Source organism: Pteronotus mesoamericanus, unplaced genomic scaffold, assembly GCF_021234165.1.
Source record: "Pteronotus mesoamericanus isolate MK-2021 breed Mesoamerican mustached bat unplaced genomic scaffold, CSHL_Meso_final scaffold_54, whole genome shotgun sequence".
Taxonomy (NCBI): domain Eukaryota; kingdom Metazoa; phylum Chordata; class Mammalia; order Chiroptera; family Mormoopidae; genus Pteronotus; species Pteronotus mesoamericanus.
Window position 1 is genome coordinate 79,412,657 of NW_026555321.1, and position 22,328 is coordinate 79,434,984.

The window sequence follows — 22,328 nt, forward strand, 5'->3', positions numbered from 1 at the left end:
ACACATTGAAGGAATACCACCAGCAGATCATGCAGCCCCTCAGATGACTGTGGAGATCTTTCCCAAAGCAGCTACCTTGGTTCTTAAGGGAGCAACCTGGAGATATAACTGGCTTGTTATTTATGTGTACCCTATAAGCAGTTTTCTTATGATGGGAAGCATCCAATTAGGAAATTTGGTATGGAATCTGCCTCTGACTTTAGCTGAAGTGATCAATGATATGACCTCATATGTGAAAGCCATTTAGATAAGTCTAAACTCATTGGCCAGAGTTGTCATGTTTAATATAATTGCCCTAGGCTTTCTTCTTCCGTACCTGAATTAATGTCTTCAGCCAAATTAAAAGAACAATACAGAATATTAAGGACAAAATTACTTAGATTTCTAAGGTAGACCCTAATGGTTTATGGAATTTATTTAGCTTCATGGATCTAAGACCATAAAGTGCATGGTTGAAGTCAGTACTGCAGGCTGGCCTCATCCTGCTGCCTGGACTTCTGTAGATAGTAGACAATTAAATATGAGACAAATTAAATGAGTTTGGCTCTTGCCTCTGTTGGTCAGATAAATTGCGGTGGATTACAGAGTTGGATACATATGGGAACACTTACCAGAAACCAAGATAGTGTAGAAATGAGGGGTGGATATTGTGGAGAAACAATTCTCCATGTGTCTCTTGAGTTCCTGAAAATCTTACTGCAGAAACAGTGACTACCCTTCATTCCAGGCTATCTTTTGAAGGCTGTTATTTAGCAAATATCTTTGGACAATATATAGGATCTTCCTTTGTAGCAAAGGTCAGGCATTCTTGTTGCTCATTATAAAAGATTTGGGTTTCTTAAGCTCAAAGTTCCTTTTCCATACTCTAATGCAACTTACTGTGTGTGTGGGTACCCATCTGGGCTCATCTTCATTCACCTCATGGGACCTGGAGGCAAGAACTGAAGCCAGTATGCTGAGGCTCATGCGATTTGCCATGTGGGATAAAATAATTTTTTGTCCCTGACTCAGGAATCTGAGGGTAGTATCTTAGACTTTTTATAGTTCTTATGTGAGTAGTAAATCACCATTAATCCACATAAATCATGGATAGGAGAAAGAGGAGAAATGAATTTTTTTTTCTCATGATTAAAAAAATTAAAACTCCTGACCCTTATTGAGTTTCTAACATACTTTCCATAGTAGCAGAAGGTCTTTCTTTAGTCAATACAATGTTTTTACCTGCCTCTTTCCATTTTTCTGTGTTTTCCGTTTTTAATCTCCTTTATTTTTCATTGCAATAACAGGCTCAATGGTGATTGATGATTGCAGGAAGATTTTATTTTGATGTTAGAATAACATTAATAAAAGACTAATGCACTTGAATCTACTGGGTAATGATTTACAGCTGACTCAGGAGAAATGTGGAAGGGACCTATGCTGAGGCCTGAAGAATTTTCTCTTAGGGTCTCTTTTTTTAAACCTTATTTTTATTTCTCAATTACAGTTGACATTTAACGTTATTCTTTATTAGTTTAGGATGTACAACATAGTGGTTAGATGTTTCTACAATTTACAAAGTGATCTTCCTTGACTGATAAGTCAAGTACCCATTTGGCACCATACATAGTTATTACAATATTATTGCCTATATTCCTTATGCTATACTTTATATCCCCACAACTATTTTGTAACTACCAATTTGTACTTATTACTCCCTTCACATTTTTACTTAGAGGGTTTTATTAATGTTATTTTATTATGATGAAATATACATAACATAAAATTTACCATTTCAACTACTTTTGAGTGTACAATTCAGTGGCAGTAGGTACATACATGATGTAAAAACATCACCACTATATTGGAAGATGGTGGAGGAGTGAATGGGAGTAATGCTGACCTCCTCCCAAGACCAAACTGGAATTGTGACTAAATAGTGGAGAAATCACCAGGAAAACAATGGAACAATAGAGGGGGAGGAGCCTTGGAGCCACAGACAGACAGTGGAATCAACTCTCACATATCCGAACAGGTGAGAAGTGCAGTGGAGGCTTGAGAGGGTGGGCTGGGTGCCCATGGGCACCAGCACCAGAGGGACATCAAAACAGCCAGTTGGATCCCTCTGAGAAGAACAGGGTCTGAATCATAAACAGGGACCCCCAGACTACAGCATCTGAAACCAAAAAAACACACAGACAAAATGCAACCACGAATAGCATAGGAGCGCTCTCTGCCAGAGACAGGTGGCTGGAGATGCAGAGACATTTAAAGGGCCAACGCAAAAATTTGCAGTGGCACCTTCCTTGATCTCTGGGTAGAGGCGGCAGGAGAGTGGGCTGGTGCCTGAGGAAAGATTGGTGGGGAAAACTTTGTAAAGAGAACTGAGACAGTGGCCAGCGGAACCCCGGTGATAACTCACCTCTGCAGCTACCATCTTACTCAGGCATAAGTGAATCAATAAACCTGCCTTCTGCATACTCCGCCCAGATATTGCATGCATGTGGGCTGGGGTGCTGAGTGCAGAGTAACCAGAAGAAATAGAGGATCCCTGGCCAAAGGGGACACAGAGCTGCATAGAGACTTTTGAGGAGAGACTGGAGACAGAGGCATTGGGGAAAGAACTGGAGGAGTAACCTGGGAGCCCCGGAGCTGACTCCTTCCCCTTTCTGTAGTCTCCATTTTGCGCAGGCAGACCACACCCCAAAGAGGCAGCAGTGGGAAAGGAAATAATAGCCCTGCCCTCAGGACAGTATGGAGGGGACAGGAGTTGTGTGCTGACCTTGGTGCTGAGTGCAGAGCTGGCTAAAGAGGACAGAGAAATGCCTAGAGACTCTTGAGGAGAGACTAGAGGCGAAGGGATTGGGGAGAGAACTAATGGAGTCGCCGGGGGTATCCCGGTACTGACTCCTTCCCCATTCCACGTTCTCCATCTTTCTCAGGTGGGCCACTCCCCTGAGTGACAGCAGCCTGTAGGGACAAGATAGTTCCACCATCAGGAGGCACTGCTCTGTCCTGTGGTGCCTAAGCCTGACAGATGAGGACAGAGTGACCAGATTGACAATTGCAGGAGACAGACACAGACAATAGATTCCTGGAAGGCTCAAACAAATGGCCCAAGGTCAGACAGGGTCAACAACTGACATCATCAGAGGCAGACCCAGAAATAAAATAAAATAAATAAATGAATAAATAAAAAGACCCACCTACTACCATAGAAGTTTAATCCACAAAGTCAGGAAATCTAGATGGATCAATTGAAGCAGAAGCAAAAACAAACAAACAAAAAAAGACTCTTACAAATAATGGGAAGGAAAAGAAGTTCCCCCCAAATGAGAGGAAGAGAGGAATCCCCATAGAGAGAGCTAAATGAAATAGAGGCAAGTGAACTATCAGATATTGAATTAAAAAAATGGTGCTAAGGAAGCTCAATGAACTTAGCCAGTTCAAAGAGAACTAAGAAACTTCAGGGAAACTATCAGGATCTTATGGCAAACTACATCAGCCTGGAAAAGGACATAGAAACTATCAAGAGGACACAATAGGAAATGAATAATACAATTTCTGAGTTGAAGAACACAGTAGAAGGAATCAAAAGCAGACTAGATGAAGCAGAAGTTTGAGTCAGCAAGCTGGAGGAAAAGGTAGAAAAGAGCTCCCAGAAAGAACAAGAAATGGAAAAAAGACTCAAAAAGAATGAAGAGGCATTTAGGAAAATGCAGGATAACCAGAAATGCAATAATATCTGCGTAATAGGGATACCAGAAGGAGAAGAAGAGGAGCAAGGGCTAGAGAACCTCTTTGAAAAAGTAATGATGGAAAATTTCCCCAATTTGAGGAGAGAAAAGGTCTCACGGGTCCAGGAGACAGAGAGGGCCCCATTTAAGAGGAACCCAAGGAGGCCCACTCCAAGACACATCATCATTAAAATGGCAACTATCAAAGACAAAGAAAGAATCCTCAAGGCAGCAAGGGATAAACTTGTAGTAACATACAAAGGAGCCCCGATACGGCTAGCAGCTAACTTCTCAACTGAAACACTACAAGCCAGAAGGGAATGGCAAGAAATATTCCAAGTAATGAAAAGCAAGGGACTACAACCAAGGCTGCTCTACCCAGCAAGGCTCTCAATTAAAATAGAAGGGGAAATAAGGAGTTTCCCAGACAAAAGAAGGCTAAAAGAATACATCTCCAACAACCCAGCACTACAAGATATGCTAAAGGGACTGGTTTAAGAAGATGAAGGAAAAGAGTGAGAAAGAGAAAAACACAGGTACAAAGAGAAAAAATGAATTAGTTTCTATCAATAACTCTCAATGTAAATAAACTAAATGCACCAATCAAAAGACACGGGATAGCTGAATGGATCAGAAAACATGACCCACACATATGCTGCCTACAAGAGACCCACCTCAGAACAAAAGACCTACGCAGATTGAAAGTAAATGGATTGAAAAAAATATTCCAAGAAAATGAGCAAGAGAAGAAAGCAGAAGTTGCAATAGTTATATCAGAGAAAATAGATTTCAAAACAAAGGCCATAAAAAGGGACCCAGAGGGACACTTTATAATACATAAAAGAAGAATCTATCAAGAAGACATAAACATTGTAAACTTATATGTACCCAACATAGGAGCACCCAAATATATAAGGAAAATCTTGGAGGACTTTGAAACAGATATAGACAGCAACACACTCATAGTAGGGAATTTTAACACCTCACTGTCAAAAATGGACAGATCTTCCAAACAAAACATCAACAAGAATATTGTGGAGCTGAATGATACACTGAATCAAATAGACTTAACTGACATATATAGAACCTTACATCCCAAAGAAGCAAAATACACATTCTTTTCAATGCGCATGGAAGTTTTTCAAAGAATAGACCATATGATAGGACACAAAGCAAGCCTCAGCAAATTGAAATATTGAATAAAGAGGGAATATTGAAATAATACCAAGCATTTTCTCGGACCACAAGGGCTTGAAACTGGAAATCAACCTCAAAGAGAAACCTCAAAAACTTGCAAACTCGTGGAGACTGAACAGTAGACTATTAAACAATGAATGGGTCAATAAGGAGATAAGAGAAGAAATCAAAAAATTTATGGAAACAAATGAAAATGAACATATAGCAGTCCATAACCTATGGGACACAGCAAAGGCAGTCCTGAGAGGGAAGTTCATAGCAATACAGGCTTACCTAAAAAAGATAGAAACATTTCAAATAAAAGACCTAATACTATAACTTCAAGAACTGGAGAAACAACAACAAATAAATTCCAGAGAAAATACAAGGAATGAAATAATCAAGATCAGAGCAGAACTGAATGACGTAGAGACAAAAAGAACAATTCAAAGGATCAACCAATCCAGGGGCTGGTTCTTTGAAAAGATAAATAAAATCGACAAGCCTTTTAGCAGACTCATCAAGAAAAAAAGGGAGAGGACCCAAATCAATAATATCAGAAATGAAAGAAGAAAAATAACACCTGATACCACAGAAATTCAAAGGATTGTAAGAAACTACTATGAACAATTATATGCCAAGAAGTTTGAAAACCTTGTTGAAATGGACAAATTTCTAGAAAGGTATAATCTTCCAACACTGAAGGAGGAAGAAACAGAAAGCTTGAACAGACCGATAACAGCTGGGGAAATTGAAGCAGTAATCAAGAAACTCCCGGCACATCAAAAGCCCAGGGCCGGACGGTTTCACAGGAGAATTTTACAAAATATTTAAGGAAGAGCTAACCCCTGTCTTTCTCAGACTATTCCAAAAAAATCTAAGATGAGGGAAGACTCCCAGACTCTTTTTATGGGGCCAGCATCACCCTAATCCCAAAACTAGATGAAGACCCTGCAAAGAAAGAAAACTACAGGTCAATTTCGCTCATGAACATAGATGCTAAAATCCTCAACAAAATATTGGCAAAACGCATCCAGCAATATATTAAAAAGATTATCCACCACGATCAAGTGGGATTCATCCCAGGGATGCAGGGATGATTCAATATACGGAAATCAATAAATGTAATACATCTCATAAACAAAAGGAAAGACAAAAACCACATGATCATCTGGATAGATGCAGAAAAAGCATTCGATAAGGTACAGCACCCATTTATGATCAAAACACTCAGCAAAATGGGAATAAGTGGGGCATTCCTCAACGTAATAAAGGCCATATATGAAAAACCTAAGCCAACATCATACTCAAACGTCAAAAACTAAAATCTTTCCCACTAAGATCGGGAACACAACAAGGATGTCCACTTTCACCACTTCTCTTCAACATAGTATTGGAAGTCCTAGCCACAGCAGTGAGACAAGAAAAAGAAATAAAAAGCATCCAAATAGGAAAGGAGGAAGTAAAACGATCATTGTGTGCAGATGACATGAGAGTGTACATAGAAAACCCGGTAGACTCCACCAAAAAACTACTCAACCTAATAAGTGAATTTGGCAAAACAGCAGGATACAAAGTCAATATTCAGATATCAAAGGCATTTTTGTACACCAGCAATGAAATAGAAGAAGAAGAAATCAGAAAAAAAATACCATTTGATATAGCAACAAGAAAAATAAAGTACCTAGAAATCAATTTAACCAAGGAGGTAAAAGACCTGTACGCAGAAAATTATACAACATTGAAGAAAGAAATTAAGGAAGACACAAATAAATGGAAGCTATACCGTGTTCACGGGTTGGAAGAATTAATATCAAAATGTCCATACTACCCAAAGCAATTTATAGATTCAATGCAATCCCTATTAAAATACCAATGACATATTTCACAGAAATAGAACAGACATTTCAAAAATTTATATGGAACGATAAACGACCCTGAATAGCCACAGCAATTTTGAGAAAGAAAAACAAAGTAGGAGGGATCAAAATACCGGACATCAAACTATACTACAAAGCCACTATACTCAAAACAATCTGGTACTGGCACAAGAACAGATCCATAGACCAGTGGAACAGAATAGAAAGCCCAGAAATAAGCCCAGGTCTATATGGGCAACTAATATTTGACAAAGGGGGCAGAAGCATAAAATGGAGCAATGATAGCCTCTTCAACAAATGGTGTTGGGAGAGCTGGATGGCTACATGCAAAAAATTGAAATTGGATCATCAGCTGACACCACACACAAAAATAAACTCCAGATGGATAAAAGACTTAAATATAAGTCGCAACACCATCAAAGTCCTACAGGAGAACATTGGCAGGAAACTCTCAGATATCCCACGCAGCAATTTTTTCACTGATATGTCTCCTAAAGCGAGGGACATAAAGGAAAGAATAAACAAGTGGGACCTCATCAAAATAAGAAGATTTTGCATGGCGAAAGAAAACATCAGCAAAATGAAAAGGGAGCCAACTCTATGGGAAAATATATTTGCTAATGATACATCAGATAGAGGTTTGATCTCCAAGATATATAAAGAACTCACTCGACTCCACTCCAAGGTGACAAATGATCCAATCAAAAAATGGGCAAAGGACCTGGGCAGATGCTTTTCCAAGGAGGAGATGCAGAGGGCCCAGAGATATTTGAAAGGATGCTCAGCATCACTAGCCATCAGAGAAATCCAGATCAAAACCACCATGAGGTACCACCTCACACCAGTCAAAATGGCCATCATAAACAGATCAACAAACAACAGGTGCTGGCGCAGCTGTGGAGAAAAGGGAACACTGGTACACTGTTGGTGGGAATGCAGACTGGTGCAGCCACTATGGAAAGCAGTGTGGAATTTCCTCAAAAAGCTGAAAATAGAAGTGCCTTTTGATCCAGTGATTCCCCTGCTGGGACTGTACCCTAAGAATCCCAAAACACCAATACAAAAGAACCTATGCACCCCAATGTTCACAGCAGCACAATTTACAATAGCCAATTGTTGGAAGCAACCTAAATTCCCAGTAGTAGATGATTGGATCAAAAAGTGATGGTACATATACACAATGGAATACTACGCAGCAGAAAGATAAAAAGAACTACTAACCTTCGCGACAGCATGGATGGAACTGGAGAGCATTATGCTAAGCGAAATAAGCCAGGGAGCGAAAGACAAATACCATATGATCTCACCTATAAGTGGAACCTAACCAACAATACAAAGATGCAAGGAAAATAAGACCAGCAACACTGAAAGGAAAAGAAACCAACAGAGACAAGAGGGAAGGGGCGGGGCGGGGAAAATGAAAGGAAGGGGAAAATCAAGGAACATATAGCAAGGACTCATGGACAAAACTAAAGGGGAAGAGTTGAAGGAGAGAGGAAGGCAGGGAGGGGGCAAGGGAAAGCGGTGGGGGGGTAGGCAGAGACAAATGTATTTGAAAATATAAATAAATAAATAAATCATTAAAAAATTAGAATAGCAACATTCATTCTTTTGTACAAAAAACATTTATTTATGCCTACTCTGAACTTGTAAGCATTATTCTGTAAGATGGGATATGAGTGAACAGAACAGAAAAATAAATTCATACCCTTGTGGAGCTTAGATTCTAGTTGTGTGAGAACTGAAGCAGAGATAATTCTCAATCAATGTGCTTATTTATCAAGACTAATAATTTATTTACCAAGTCTTACAACAGCATCATCTCAGTTTTCCCAACAATCTTAAGCTGTTATGTTATAACTTGTCCAATTCTAGCCAATTTCCCACTTTGCAAAATCATCCTTAACATCATCTAGCTCAAGTCCTACCAAGGCTGTTCAACCTTTTGTCATCTCTGGACCACACTGGAAGAAGAGTTGTCTTGGGCCATACATTAAATACATTGAAACACATAATCAAAAAGAATCCCATGTTTTAAGTACATTTATAATTTTGTGTTGAGCCCCATTCACAGCCATCCTGAGGCACATGCAGCCCACAGGCCTCAGGTTGGACACACCTGCTGTGCTCTAACTTCTCATTTTTAGATACTACTAGTATTCTGTCAAGATAGCTTTCTTCCTTACAGCAGTAAACCTAATCAAGTTAGCTTTCCTCGCTTGACAGGTTTTTTTTGGTGGTGGTTTGGGCAGTCAGTGGGGGGTACAAACAAACAAGATAAGTAAATATAGAGTTGTGATGAAGAGATGAGGTGAGAGAGCTAACAGAAAGGTTTTGCAGGGCCAATTATTTGACTTATGTGACTTTTTTCTAAGAATGAGAAGCAATTGAAAGGTTTGGGCCGAAGAAGTGGCATGATCATATTTGTGATTTAATGGGTTAATTCTGGCATCAGCATTGAGAAATAACTGAAGAGGGAAAGGAGGAAGCCAGGAGTCCAACTAGGAGACTAGAGGGTAGGAATGGACTTGTCAAGAGGTAGCTGGATTCTCTGTTTTGAAGGTGGAATCAACAGATTTTGTTGATGGAATAGATGAGAGTGTGTGAGACAGAAGCGCACCTTCCTTATAGGTGTCATAAGCTTTTAATGCCATGTTACTTGCCATTTGTCAACTAATAGTAAGCACTCAGTAAACAGCAAACAGGATTTATACACATTTATCTTCTGTTTGGACCCATGTTTTCTTGCCCTGTCATTTGGTAAACTGAGATGCGACTTTCCCTGAGAATCCTTTCCTGGTGCCCTTGGTCAGGCTTATGTACCTCCATCGCCCACCTTCCTTCGCACACACCTGCTGTCACCTGAGCACTATAGACCGCTGTTGCCCGTTAGTTGTCATGTCCCTCTGCAGACTGCCCTCACCATGCTGCTGGCCTCATCTCCCATGTTCCTTATTGAATACTCTGCACTCAGGACAAAATCTGCAACATAGTTGGCATTCAGCCCAAAGTTGTTCATTATGAATAATAGCTTGATAATAATCTGCTGTGGGAAAATGGAGACATTCCTTTATCTCAAGTAAGAAGTTGGGATTCACCCACAGGGGTTCCATTTACATTTAAAAGCCAGGGAGAAATAGCTGTCAACCATGATTAGCTGTGGGCAAAATTGCAAAGCTGCCAAAACCTCATGGACTTTTTTGTTTTGATTTTGATTTTGATTCTTAAAAATGTTTCATTATAATGTTATTTATCTGAATTACTGAGTTTTCTTTTGATGTCCTTGGGAGGTTTCTGTGTTTTCTGTGTTTTGGGGAATTGCCTCACCTACATTGCCCTAGCCCTGGCCCTGCTGCAGAGGCAGGTAGGTGAGGTGGTGTGGGATGTGGGTGTGCGTCATGACATTTCCTAAGTGTTAAATGAGGAGTTTTGAAGAGAAAGCCTTTAAGGCTCCAAGCTAGGCATATTAGTCATCTGGAGCTGCCATAACAAAGAACAGTGCCACAGACTGGGTGGCTTAAACGATGACATTTGTTTTCTACCAGTTCCGGAGGCCCACAGGTTTGGATTCTGAAGAGGCTCTCTTCCTGACTTGTAGATGACTGACCTCTCTGTTTTCACATGGTTTCTTCTCTGTGTGGATGGAAAGAGAGAGATCTCTGGTGTCTCTTCCTCTCCATATAAGAATATCAGTTCTATAGGATCAGGGCCACACCCTTGTGACATTGTTTACCCTTAATTACCTTTCTAAAAGCTGTATCTCTACATACAGTTACTTTGAGGGTTACGGTTTCAACACATGAATCTCGGGGGATACAAGTCAGCCCATAACTGTGGGTACCTTGCTTCCATTCAGATCATGCTGCCTGAAGTGACAGCTTGGTACTAGAAGACTGAGAATCAGGTTTTGGATTTTGGTTCTCCAACTAATGAGCTTTGTGATTTTGGTAATTACTCACTGTCTCTCTGATCCTTAGCTCCCCATTTCTAAAACAGATTAATGTTATCACATAGGGAGCTGAAGAGGCTAATATGATATAAATATAAATGCCTTGAACACATTTCTCAGTAGACATTAGGCTCTCTCTCTTTGGCAAATTAATTAGAAATCAAGAAATAGAAACTAGTTTTGGACTGAAGTTAAGGAGGCAGTTCTGCTCATTGGCTTCAGGTAGCTGGAGAGCTAGACAGTGGCATTACACAGAGAGTTCTCTCGCATTTTTCTGAATTTTAGTGGTGCACACCATTGTCCTACACAATATGAAATCTTCAAGCAGACATTGGGCAAAAGTCCCAGGCCTCACAGATATCATTAGGTCAAACAGGAACCTTCCATGGCTTTTGGACTGGAGGGAAAGGTGCTGAGTCATGGATTTGTTTCCTTCTGATTCTGTGGTTCTTATCATGTCATTCAGGAAACGTTAGCACACCCAACTATTAATAATGACGATGAAATGAAGTTTCTGACTAAATCCGGGGTGGAGGTGAGGGTCACCTGCTGGGCCAACTTATACTTATATCTATGCAGGAAGGAAGGGACCTATCTGAAGGCAGGCTGTGAAGATAGGACTGTACATGCTGAGAATCCTTCTGCTTCACGCAATAGGGCAACCCAAGCCTCCTAAAGGTCACAATTTTGCAGGGGCTGTGGCTGTTGTCATTGGCAGATTTTCTCAACCATTTCCAAAATTTCTTAGTAGGCAAAGATTGCAGATAAAGAAACAGTACCTAAGACCTTACAAAGAGTGTGATGACTATCTTCATCTATTGTAGGATGAAGTATTTGTTTAAATGAATAGAGGACTATACTTACACTCTTAAAATGGATGAAATGTTTTCTCTAGGGACATATAATTCTTTAACCCTTGTCCCCCTTCCTGTACTCTTTCTCCTGTTCTCCCTGAGTCCCCTCAGGAGGCCAACGATTAATGACAAGAAGGAATAATGTCAGATAATTTTTGTTTGTTGCCTAGAACCTTCCAGAATTTATGGTTATTGGAGTGAATCACATGAAACTTTCATGCTTTTTTTCTTCTACATGGTGAAGGGCAGTTCTGCCCATGCCCCTCAGTGACTACACCATCTTATGCAATTGTCTGCCTTACTAGGTTCAGAACCTCTTTCTTGTACCCACAATCTGAGTGGGAAACTTCACTCAGGTGATGGGATACATTTTTCCCTCAATGCACAACACATTCAGACCTAATTGACATAAGAGAAACTTTATTTCAACTATTTTTTAGTTCCTTTCCCTTGTTGAATTCATGCTTAAGAAGTTTTCACAATGGAATGTAATTCTCAGCATTTAAATCAAGTTGTTGATTTACTCAAGGAACTCAGGAAGAATTGCTGTTGCAATCTGTTACCAAAAATAGAGGGTTCAAGCTTACTAAAGCAATTAACTTGAGTAAATTACTCAATATCTACAACTGGACCAGTCACTACAGGAGCCAGTAGCCACATGTGGCTCTTTAAATTAAACTAAAATCAATATAAAAATTTATTTCCTCAGTTATACTATTCACCTTTCATGTGCTCAATAGCTACATGTGGCTATCGGTGGTACTGGGCAGGAAGAAACAGGACATTTCCATCATTATGGAAAGTTCTCTGGGTCATCACTGGTCCACAGATTCAGTTTCATTATCTGAGTGGGAAGTAACCACACCTCAGATGTTGGATGAGATGGTGAACAGGGACACACTTTGTACAGTGTCAAGTGCAACACAAACTGTGTCATTAGCCTTTACTTGTAAATTGGATGGATGTGGAGTAGATTCCAGGTTTTGTAAAGAAAGCTTTCATGAAATAACCTGCCTCTTTTGGCATATCTGTCTGATAGTTTTACAAGTGAGCCCTATTTCTCCATTATAATCAGTTGTGCTGAAAGCACAACTCCTGGGCAGAAAGAGAAGGAAGTCTCTGTCCACTTTAACTCCTGATTCTCAGATAGTCCTCAAAGGCCAACATCTTCCTCTGGACAAGCTCCGTTGGGCTTCTTTTCACCCCAACCCTGAGCCTCATATTCCATAGCAGTATAGTACCTGTAAGAGGGTGTAAAGCTCTCCTTCCCCACGTGAAGTCATACACAGGCCCTAGAAGTCCCTGCTTCCCACATGCTTGTCTCAGTAATTATGTAGTAGAACTATATGAGTCGTATACTGGAAGAGAAGGGGCTTTGATATGAAATAGGACTAGGCTGACTCTCACCTTTGTCATTCCTTGGCTATATGACTTTGGTAAGTTACTTCCTTGAAGCAAAGCTTTTGTTTTTGTTTTATTTAATTTGTATAAATGGGCCTAGGCCATTTAATTTGCACAATTTTGTTAAGAACTAAAAGAACTTATGAGCCTAGAATGTTTAGCACAGTAGCTGGCACACAGAATTTGGCACATAATTGGCACTGCCGTGAACAGTAGTGAATAGTATTTGCCCGGGAGCTGTCCTCAGTTCTGGAGGAAAATGGTATTTTTTTTTCCTTTCTCTTGAAAGGCAATGGAAGACCTTCAGATACTTTATCATCCAGGTTTAGATCTGTCTAAACACCTGTGGGCTGAAACTAAACAGCTTTATGTGAATGTGCCATGCATATTTCAGTAGATACTGTTGATTCTCTACCTGACAGCCATCTTCCCCTCCTTTTTCCCCTTGATAACGGAATCTTGATTTTGTTTTGGTGTTTGGTGTCCAGGGCTCCCTCCCCCGGTCCAGACTGTTGAATCTTGATTGGCCCAAGCTATTGGGTTGGTATTATATTATTTGTCTTGCTGGTGACTGGTGTAAGCAAGATCATGTGACGTAATTCTGATAAGTGAGACAGCGAGGAAGAGAGGGAGGGGCAGATCGAAGGGAGAGTTTAAGATCATAAACATGAAAGAAAAACAAATGGAAAAATTGGACGTGGTTCTTTCACCCAATAATGTGCCATGGGCAACGCCTGGAACTAGCGCCCTTTTGTGTCTATGAGGAGATAAGCTCAAGCACCAAGGCCAACATGCCCAGATGGTGGGGAGTCTGTGGTGACCTCCCCAGCCTGGTACAGTAACCAGTTCCAGAATCATCCTGTTTCTAAACTTCTTGGTAAGTAAGACATTACACTTATTTTATTCTTTAAATCAAAGTAGAAGCTGGGATTTTCTATTATTTGTAGCTGACAGCATCCTGAGTGACATACAATACAAATAACCCATACATTTGCCTTTTTAGTTACTTACATGTGTGTCTTACATTCCCCACTCTATGTGGAGTTGGGTATGGTATGCTGTGTCTTATGTTTTGTACATCTCAGTGTTCTGCATGTAGTAAACACTTAATACATAGTGTTAACTGAACATAGCCATGAAATAGGGCCCCTGATTTTACAGACTACTTCCAAAAGACCCTCTACCACAAGATATTAAAAGAGAGAGTTGGTGGTGAGGGAAGGCCTGAAGATTACTAATACTTTGATAAATTCTATCTTTTCCTATTCTATATGTGAATCACCTTTCTAGGAACTCTGACTTAGAAATATGATAATGTCTTTAATTCTTTCCTCATTGTTAACCCCCTATATTTGAAGAGTTGTCCAGCTCTGGTTATATTACTTTTGTTTTTCAACTTATCTAGGGTAATAAGGTTCTAAGGGAAAACTGGCTTATCCTGTCGAAGCTAATAAAATTGGTCTGAGACAGAAAGGCCATGTACTTTTTTCTAAATGGAAACCATATTTTCAGGAGCAAAGTCTACTAGGGAAGCTAAACTAAAATCAAAATGTTACTTGGTGGGTGGATGGGAACAGAAGACAAAGGTGCCATAACAGCGGCCCAGTATTCCCAGTCCCTTAAATGCTGTCTCCTGGTCTGGGTGGCCCCTGTACCCCCCACTGCTGGAGATGCAGTGGCTCTCCTTCTGCCCATGTCCCCAGGCCAGCTGCCCTCAGGCCCTCTCACCATGGCAATGGTAATGTGAGGATGTTAAGAACGCTTGATATGCTCCAGACTTTCTTTTCCATTAGCAATAGTTTCTGATAACCTGAAAGTATATTATCACTCTTCTCAAAATTCCCAGGATCATAAAAGGCTGGGTTTTCTCCTGACTTGCACATCAGGATCACCAACATTCTCCCTGGGGAGTTAATGCCCCTATTAGCTAGACTTCCTAGTAGAGTTCCCTGGACAGAAACATTTCAGCAGAAGATGAATGACTTTCTGTTGGATGTGAGGTAGGGGATTTGTGCATTTGGAAAGACCTGCAGAGCTGTGGTTCTATGCTGAGCTCTTCTTTCCTTATTCTCAGCCAGTCAACTTTCCGTGTTTCTGCTCTTGTCTGAAAAGGTAAGCAGAGACGTTTCAGAATAAGATCTCATTGGGATGCTGTAAGTGATTCTATCATTGTACCTAGGAATTTTGCCTCTTTCATCTAGATTAGAGAAGAAAGAAATGAAGAAGAGAAAAAAAATGGACTAAGGATGGGAATAAAGTAGAAAACAAGTGAGGAAAGGGTGCTTAGTGATGAGAAGATAGAAAAGAAAGACAAATAAAATAATTGGTTAGAGGCTTAAGACACATGAAAGAAAGAACCAAAAACAATGGTGAGAGCAAAAAATATATTCACATGTAAAAAGAAAATAAAAAGGGTCCATGAGCTAGGAAACAACAACAACAACAAAAACAACATAAAGGATAAAACGAAGCGAAGAGGGTAGAGGTAAAAAAGAAGATTGAAAAATAACAAACTTAAATATTTAAAAGTTTAGATAATTTTTTCTTGTTAATAAAATAGTAAATGTTAATTATAGGGAATTATTAACAATAAGAAAAAAGAACACACATGATTTATTCACCGTAAAGTAGGCATTTCTAACGATTATTGTATTTCCTTTCATCACTTCTAAATTATTTTTTAACTCAGTAGATACAATGTTTTGGATAACATTTGAGTTTCTACTGAAGTTCTTTGTTTAATTTTATAAGCAGTAAATCTTAAGTATACAAATCTGGTAGAAAAAGGAGGTAATTCCATTGATATCTGTGTGTTAAATAAGTATTGTTAAGTCACTGTGGAAATTGTGAATAAGAAAAACTGAAATAATTTTCTCAATTCTGTAAGTTTTGTCACTGTAAAGTTCTTAACAATTAAAATTATCCATAGAACTTTATAAAACTTTATCTTATCTTTATAAAATTATCTTTATAAGACTACTTTTACTTAAATAATTTTTCCTAGTGCATTTTAAGATTGATTTATCACCTAAGACCTGGTATAATTTTGGTAATATTACAAATCTAATGAAATAGCTTTCTTTCTATTATGAATGGCAGTTGCTAGCTATACCTTTCATGATCTTTTTCCTTATAAAAGCTAGAACTTTATTTTATTTTATTTTTTTCCCAAATAGAAGCTAGAATTTTAGAACTGAAAAGGGGCTTGGAGAATATGTAATGTTTGATTATTTTAGAGAAAAGGAAACCTCAGTCTGAAGAAGTGGCTTGCTCAGAATTGTGCAGCTGGTGAAATAGGAAAGCAGGACTTGACCTTCCCTGAGCTGGAGCTTTGAGCTAGTTTGGTGCCTTCTGGGTACATCCCATTGGGTATGTGGGTATAATTGCCCCAATTTCAGAGGCAGAAGCAGAAGATAGAGATGATTTGTGTAAGGCCACCCATTTACTACGGAATGCTGAAACCAAGAGGGCAATCCAGACTTCTTGATTTAGGCTCAAATGCAAACACCAGATTACATGGCCCTTGTGCTTCCCATTTAAGAGGAAAAATTTAGGGATGGAACTTCTCGATTGGGGTCCTCTGTAGACAGCTTCCCCTTGGTTAGCTCGCTTATCTCTAAGGGTCTCTGATGCCCAATATGTAAAATGAGGAGGATAACCCCTCCTCCCACTCCCAGGTACCAATGAAATGATACAAGGGAAAAGAAGTTGGTTAGCTACAAAAATGCCACACAACCTTTTCTTTTTAAACAGTATCATTTACCAGTTGTCATGAAGGAAAAAAATGTGGTTAAGGGGAGTTAAGAGAAGGCATTTTTGGAGGTAAAATGGGCATAGAAACGTTCTTACAATGTCATCAGATTTATACTCATAAAATTTTAGCATCTTGAGATAAAAGCCAGGGCATAGGTGGGATACCCTCGGGCCAGTCCTGGGAGGTGACTTGCATTCCTGACCTTTCTCTTGGCAGTTGGGAAGTGGATGGTACACTTTTAGCCCATACTTCTCAGAAGCAGCCTGCATTATCCATTAGGGCCTGTCCATCCAGTTCAAGTTCACAGTGATAAATCTCGCAGCCTCCAAGGGTCCTCACAAAGGTGGGTGTGGTGTGCTGATAGCATGCATGATTAAGTGCTTTCCTGTGTCAAATATAGCTGTAATATACTACAAACAGGCAGTTGAGTTTTATACAAACTGATCTGGCTGCTATCAGCTGCTCTGACATTTTATACTAATACTTAAAATAAATCTAGAAACAGGAAAGAAAGTACAGAATTATTGTTTTAAGTGGCCTGTGCAAGCTTATCTTCAAAGTGGCAGAGGTTCTATTGTATTTAGAGAAACTGTTCACTCCACTGGCATAAAGGTTAGTGGCAGGAACGCCACCACTGCGAGCCAGTTTCCCACGTGAGTGCTGGCTTCACGGCACTGCGCTCACTCGGGCAGAGGACTCTGTCCTATTTTCATTGTCTTTGTGCTCACCTGAGGACCTTTCAGCACCTGAAAGCACCAAATACCTTTTAGAGGCAATTTAGAATTTCTCCTTAAAACAAACCAAACCATTATGATATTGGAGATCATACTTAAAGTCTGAAAGTATTTCCCCTTTTAAAATGTTGGTCTTGACCTCCATGTGTGGTGTCTTTGCATGTGTGTGCACAACAGCTGAAAACAAAAGGAAACTTGTGCCATTCTGTATTTTCTTTTGCGGAATGTGAATCTGAGGGAGAAGTGTCCCGTGAAATAGAAACCTAATTTTTTAAAGAGAACATGGAAATCATCTAGCTCATTCGGTAACTCTCAATTCTGGCAATGCAGAAGAGTCACTTGGGGAGATTTTAAAAAATATGGATGCCAAAAACCCACTACCAAAGTCCAAATTAAAGTTCTGGAAGTTTCTAGGGACATCGATATGTTTTAAAATCTCTCTAGGTGATTCCAAGGGGAAGCAGGATGGAGAAACACTTATTTCAATGGCTCATTAGACAGACACGGTGCCCAAGGGCCAGCAAGGTGGGGCTTCTGGAGTCCCACTGAAAGTGTGATGGTACCTCCAGGCTAGGCCCCCATGCTCTGTACAGCAGTCTTGGTTCAACATGGGAAGTTATTGGTACCCTTAACTGAAATTAATCTAAGAATGAGTTGAATGCTAAATACTTAAATTTGCAATTATGGAGCTGGGTTTCTTCCTGATAGCTTTATTTCATAATTCAAAGTACAGTACTTTTTTTCTGTAGACATAATCCAAGGATTTTATTTTTATTTTGTTATTTCCAGGAACTCCTTCATTTCTTGGTTTCTCCTTCCTCTCTCATAACAACTTTGTATAGATCAGAGAATGACTTTAGAACACCGATGATCATGAAAGTTTGTCTTTTTGTGCTAATGTCCTCATTTTTGGTGAACGTTTTCATAATCATTTTTTTACCAAGTATACAACAGATGCAATATATTGAGATTATACTTCCAGGATTTTCTGGCATAGTCTTATTTTAAATATCCTATCTTTACATGCACATGAAAAGCAAAAAGAAACTAGAAATTTCAATATTTTCATATGCAAATGTTAAAGTGTTATAACAAGTCATGGTCAGCTCATATGATCCAGCTTTTTGTTTCAGGAAGATGGTAAATTTATAGACACTTTCATGATGCTGATGGAAGCTGGTCAGGGTCTAAGACATAGGTGTGGTCACTGCTAGACCGGAAATGATGACTCCTGCTCTTCTGGTCTGTCTCCCTGCCATGAGGAGCAAGTGACTCCTGTGGCCACGGTGACTGCACAGAGCAGGAGCCCAAAATCTACTGGCCTCACTGGCTTGTTTCTGCTAGCACATTTTGGAAAGTAGTAGGAGAGGCCTAGGAGGCTGCTTTTGATAGTCATGACCCACTAGGGCATGTGGCTGTCCCAGTTCCTTGACTTTTCCCATATCACTTCCTCTACTATCTCAACCTCACCTTCTGTGTATTCTGGATCCTGACTGCATCTGGAATTAGCCCTGGCCAGACACTGCCATCCCATCTGGCTTTCACAGCAGCCTCTTCACTGTCTTTCCTGCTTCACTGTTGTCATCTTCCCATTTCTTATTCACCTGCAAGCATCTGATTATGTTCTTCTCATAATCAAAAAGTGGAAAATTCTGTGAGTTTTCTCTCTCTTTTTTTCTCAATCCCTCCACCCCCACCCCACCCATGGACACAGACAACAGTGTGGTGAATTCTGGAGGTGGGGGTGGGAGGGGTATCTGGGGTAGTGGGGGAGGGCACGGGGGGACAAATAGTGATGACAGGGGGCTGCTGGACTTGGGGTGGTGAATACACAGTATAGTGTACAGGTGATGTGTTATGAAATTGTGTGCCTGAAACCAGTATAATTTTGATAATCAGTACCACCCCAAAAATTCAATTGAAAAAATTCAATTAAAAAATTCAATTAAAAAAACAAAACAAAAATTCATTGAAGGTCCCACTGTCTCTTCCACATACTTTTCAGTGCCAGTTCTCATCCTCATCCCTGGCCCTTCTTTGGGCCCATTCTCTGCAATCCAGGCCATGAGGTCTCAAACATGGCTGCATTGAGATCACAGATCTCTGGGTCCTGACCCTAGAGAACCTGTTCATTAATTTGGGGTGCAACATGAGCACGGAGACTTTCCTAAGCTCTCTAGGTGATTCTAATAGGCAGCCAACTTGAACAACCTCTGCTCAGTGTTTGTGAACTGCGTGTTTTCTCTTCTGGCCTTTGCACAGGCTGCTTCCTTGGCCTGAATGCCCTGTTCCACCCACTTCCTTTGGCTACCTGTCCACAGCTTACTTACAAGAGGAGACTATGGGAGAGTTCAGTGTTAGCTGATGGGCAGGGCGGTCAATGGGAGATTCCACACTTTGAGGGTCAGCAAATCATCATTTTGTAAGAATATGAGAGGAAGGGCGTTCCATGGAGAAGGGCCCTCCCTCATGGAAAATGGGCTTTGTCTTTTAATTCTGGCTGGCTGTGGTTTCAGACCATGTTCTTTAATACAAAATAAGATTGGAAATGAGATATTTGGGGGATCTTGGAGGTCATTCCCTTTGTGAACGTCAGTGTCCTCTACAAATTCTTTGCATGGCTTGCTTGCTTACACGCACCTTTGTCCCACCTCTACATACCACAGAGGCAGAATCCTTGGGCCTCTGGAACTGATTTGCTTAACTGGCGGTGAGAGGACTGGAGGCAGGGTGGGGTTGTTAAAATATCTTCAGAAACTGTACTAATCACAATGATCACTCCCCTAAGATAGGAGCACAAATTGTCTTTGATCATCCCATTCTATTTGCACAACAAATAGAGAACGATTCAGTCAATCAAAACAGCTTGAAACTGATAATTTTCTTCAATCACCTAATAGTATAATTATATTTCATACCCTCCCTTCCTCCACAAGCATCCTTGACATTTTCTTCTTCTGATTCATGCAAGAACGTACAGATTTTACCTCAGAGGACTATAAAGGGAATTTAAATAAAAACCCAAGTTCATGAAAGTAAAGGAGGATTTTAGGTCAGTCCCAGTCCCAGACACTGATTGTCCTGTGCAATCCTGGTGTTCACAGATGAAATGCAATTCAAATCACTATGAGATTTAGATAGCATGAGTAACAGTAAAGAACATGTAGTCTGGATTCATTTAATCCTAGCTCCACGATTTACTAGTGTATGACCCTAAGAATATTCCTCACCCCTTTGTACCTCAGTTTCTTAATGTCAAAAATGGTTAAGATAAAAGTTGTAGTGAGATTAACCTAGTGATTCCTTGTAAAGAGCTTACCTGGCACTTGGTAATAAATGTTAACTTAATAAATGTAACTTTAAAAAAGTGGATAGGATTAGTTTATTTTCTGGTAGAGTCATCATCTTGATATTAATAACACTATTTTAAAAAATAGGTTAGGTTAACAGTTCCCATAAATTAAAGACGGCAGGAGAAATTCCCCCTGTCCAGTTTAAGTCCCACTGTTACAATGAACTATCTGTGGTTGACCAACATAATCCTCTGCATCTAGGCCTAGCAGTGACTTCACAGGTCCCATGTCCTCATGAAAATATAAATTTCAAACTACACAGAGGCTCACTGACTCTTGGTCACAGAACTGGATTAGTGGCAGAGCTGTCATTATTTTTTTGGGTAAGTAACTATATTTCCCTAAGGTACCAGGTGTCCAAACTACCTTGGGCATGACTTTTGTGATCAGGGATAAATTAGCCAGACCAGGTGCTAATTTATCCCTTCTCAACAGTTACTATCTTACAGCACTTAAAATTAACTGGATGTCAGAAGCATTTTTCACTTCTGAAAGAACAAGTTGTGAACAAAATTACAGGAGAACTTTTTCATAAGGATGGCTTTGCCATATCACAGTTTAACAGCTACCCTCTGAAGAACCTGAGTGTATGGGCAAAGGTTAAGGATGAGCCCTGGCAGTGTAAGGATCAAAACCGATGCATTAGAAATGAAACTGTTGCATAGTTATTGTCAAAGAATGGACCGGCAAGTTTATTTTTTAATTTTTTTAAATTAACCAGATATTCAAGGTTTTTACCTGAAAAGAAAGAAATGCTCAAGGGGCTTTTTGTTTATTTTTTTAATCTGGTAGCTCTAGGTATTGTGGACAGTGATGTCTCTCTGTATATTGAGAGGGTAAAGGGTCTTGTAATTAAATCAGCACTAAGGAAGCAGCATGATCAGAGCTGGACAGGAGAATATTTCCGCAAGAAGACAGGAATTTGCCAAAAGAAAGTATTGGGTAACTTTAAGATATTTAAAGTATTGATGAATATATATATTCATCCTCCTCCACCCCACATTTTTTTTTCTCTTTTATCAATTCACAAACAAGTACTGGGTGAGGACAAGCATATAACTGAACTGGGTGACACATCTACCTGAGGTTTTAACACAATTTCACACCAGGGTAGGTTTTAATGCAGCCTCCTAGTATGTGAAATCTTTGGGTCTAGAAACCATGAGCTTCACATGTAATCCAAACTTCACCTGTGAGGTGAATATAGTTCAGGTGATCTCACTGAACAAAACAGGCACCTCCTCAGTCAGAATTTCACCACGTCTTTGAGGTTGCATCAACCTCAGGCTTCTCGAGCAGAAGGGAGGGGCATGGGTGGTGTAGTAATGACATTGTTCAGAGATAGGCGTTGATTAGGTTGCCCCAACACTGGGGGTCAGTCTGTCTGGATTTAGGGCATTGCTTTGCTGTGACACCACCTGAAGAGCTAGCACAATGCCTAATAAAGCTTAGACCTGCCACCTTAAACTGGACAGAATCTGAACAGATAAGCTTTGGGAAGATCCTTAACC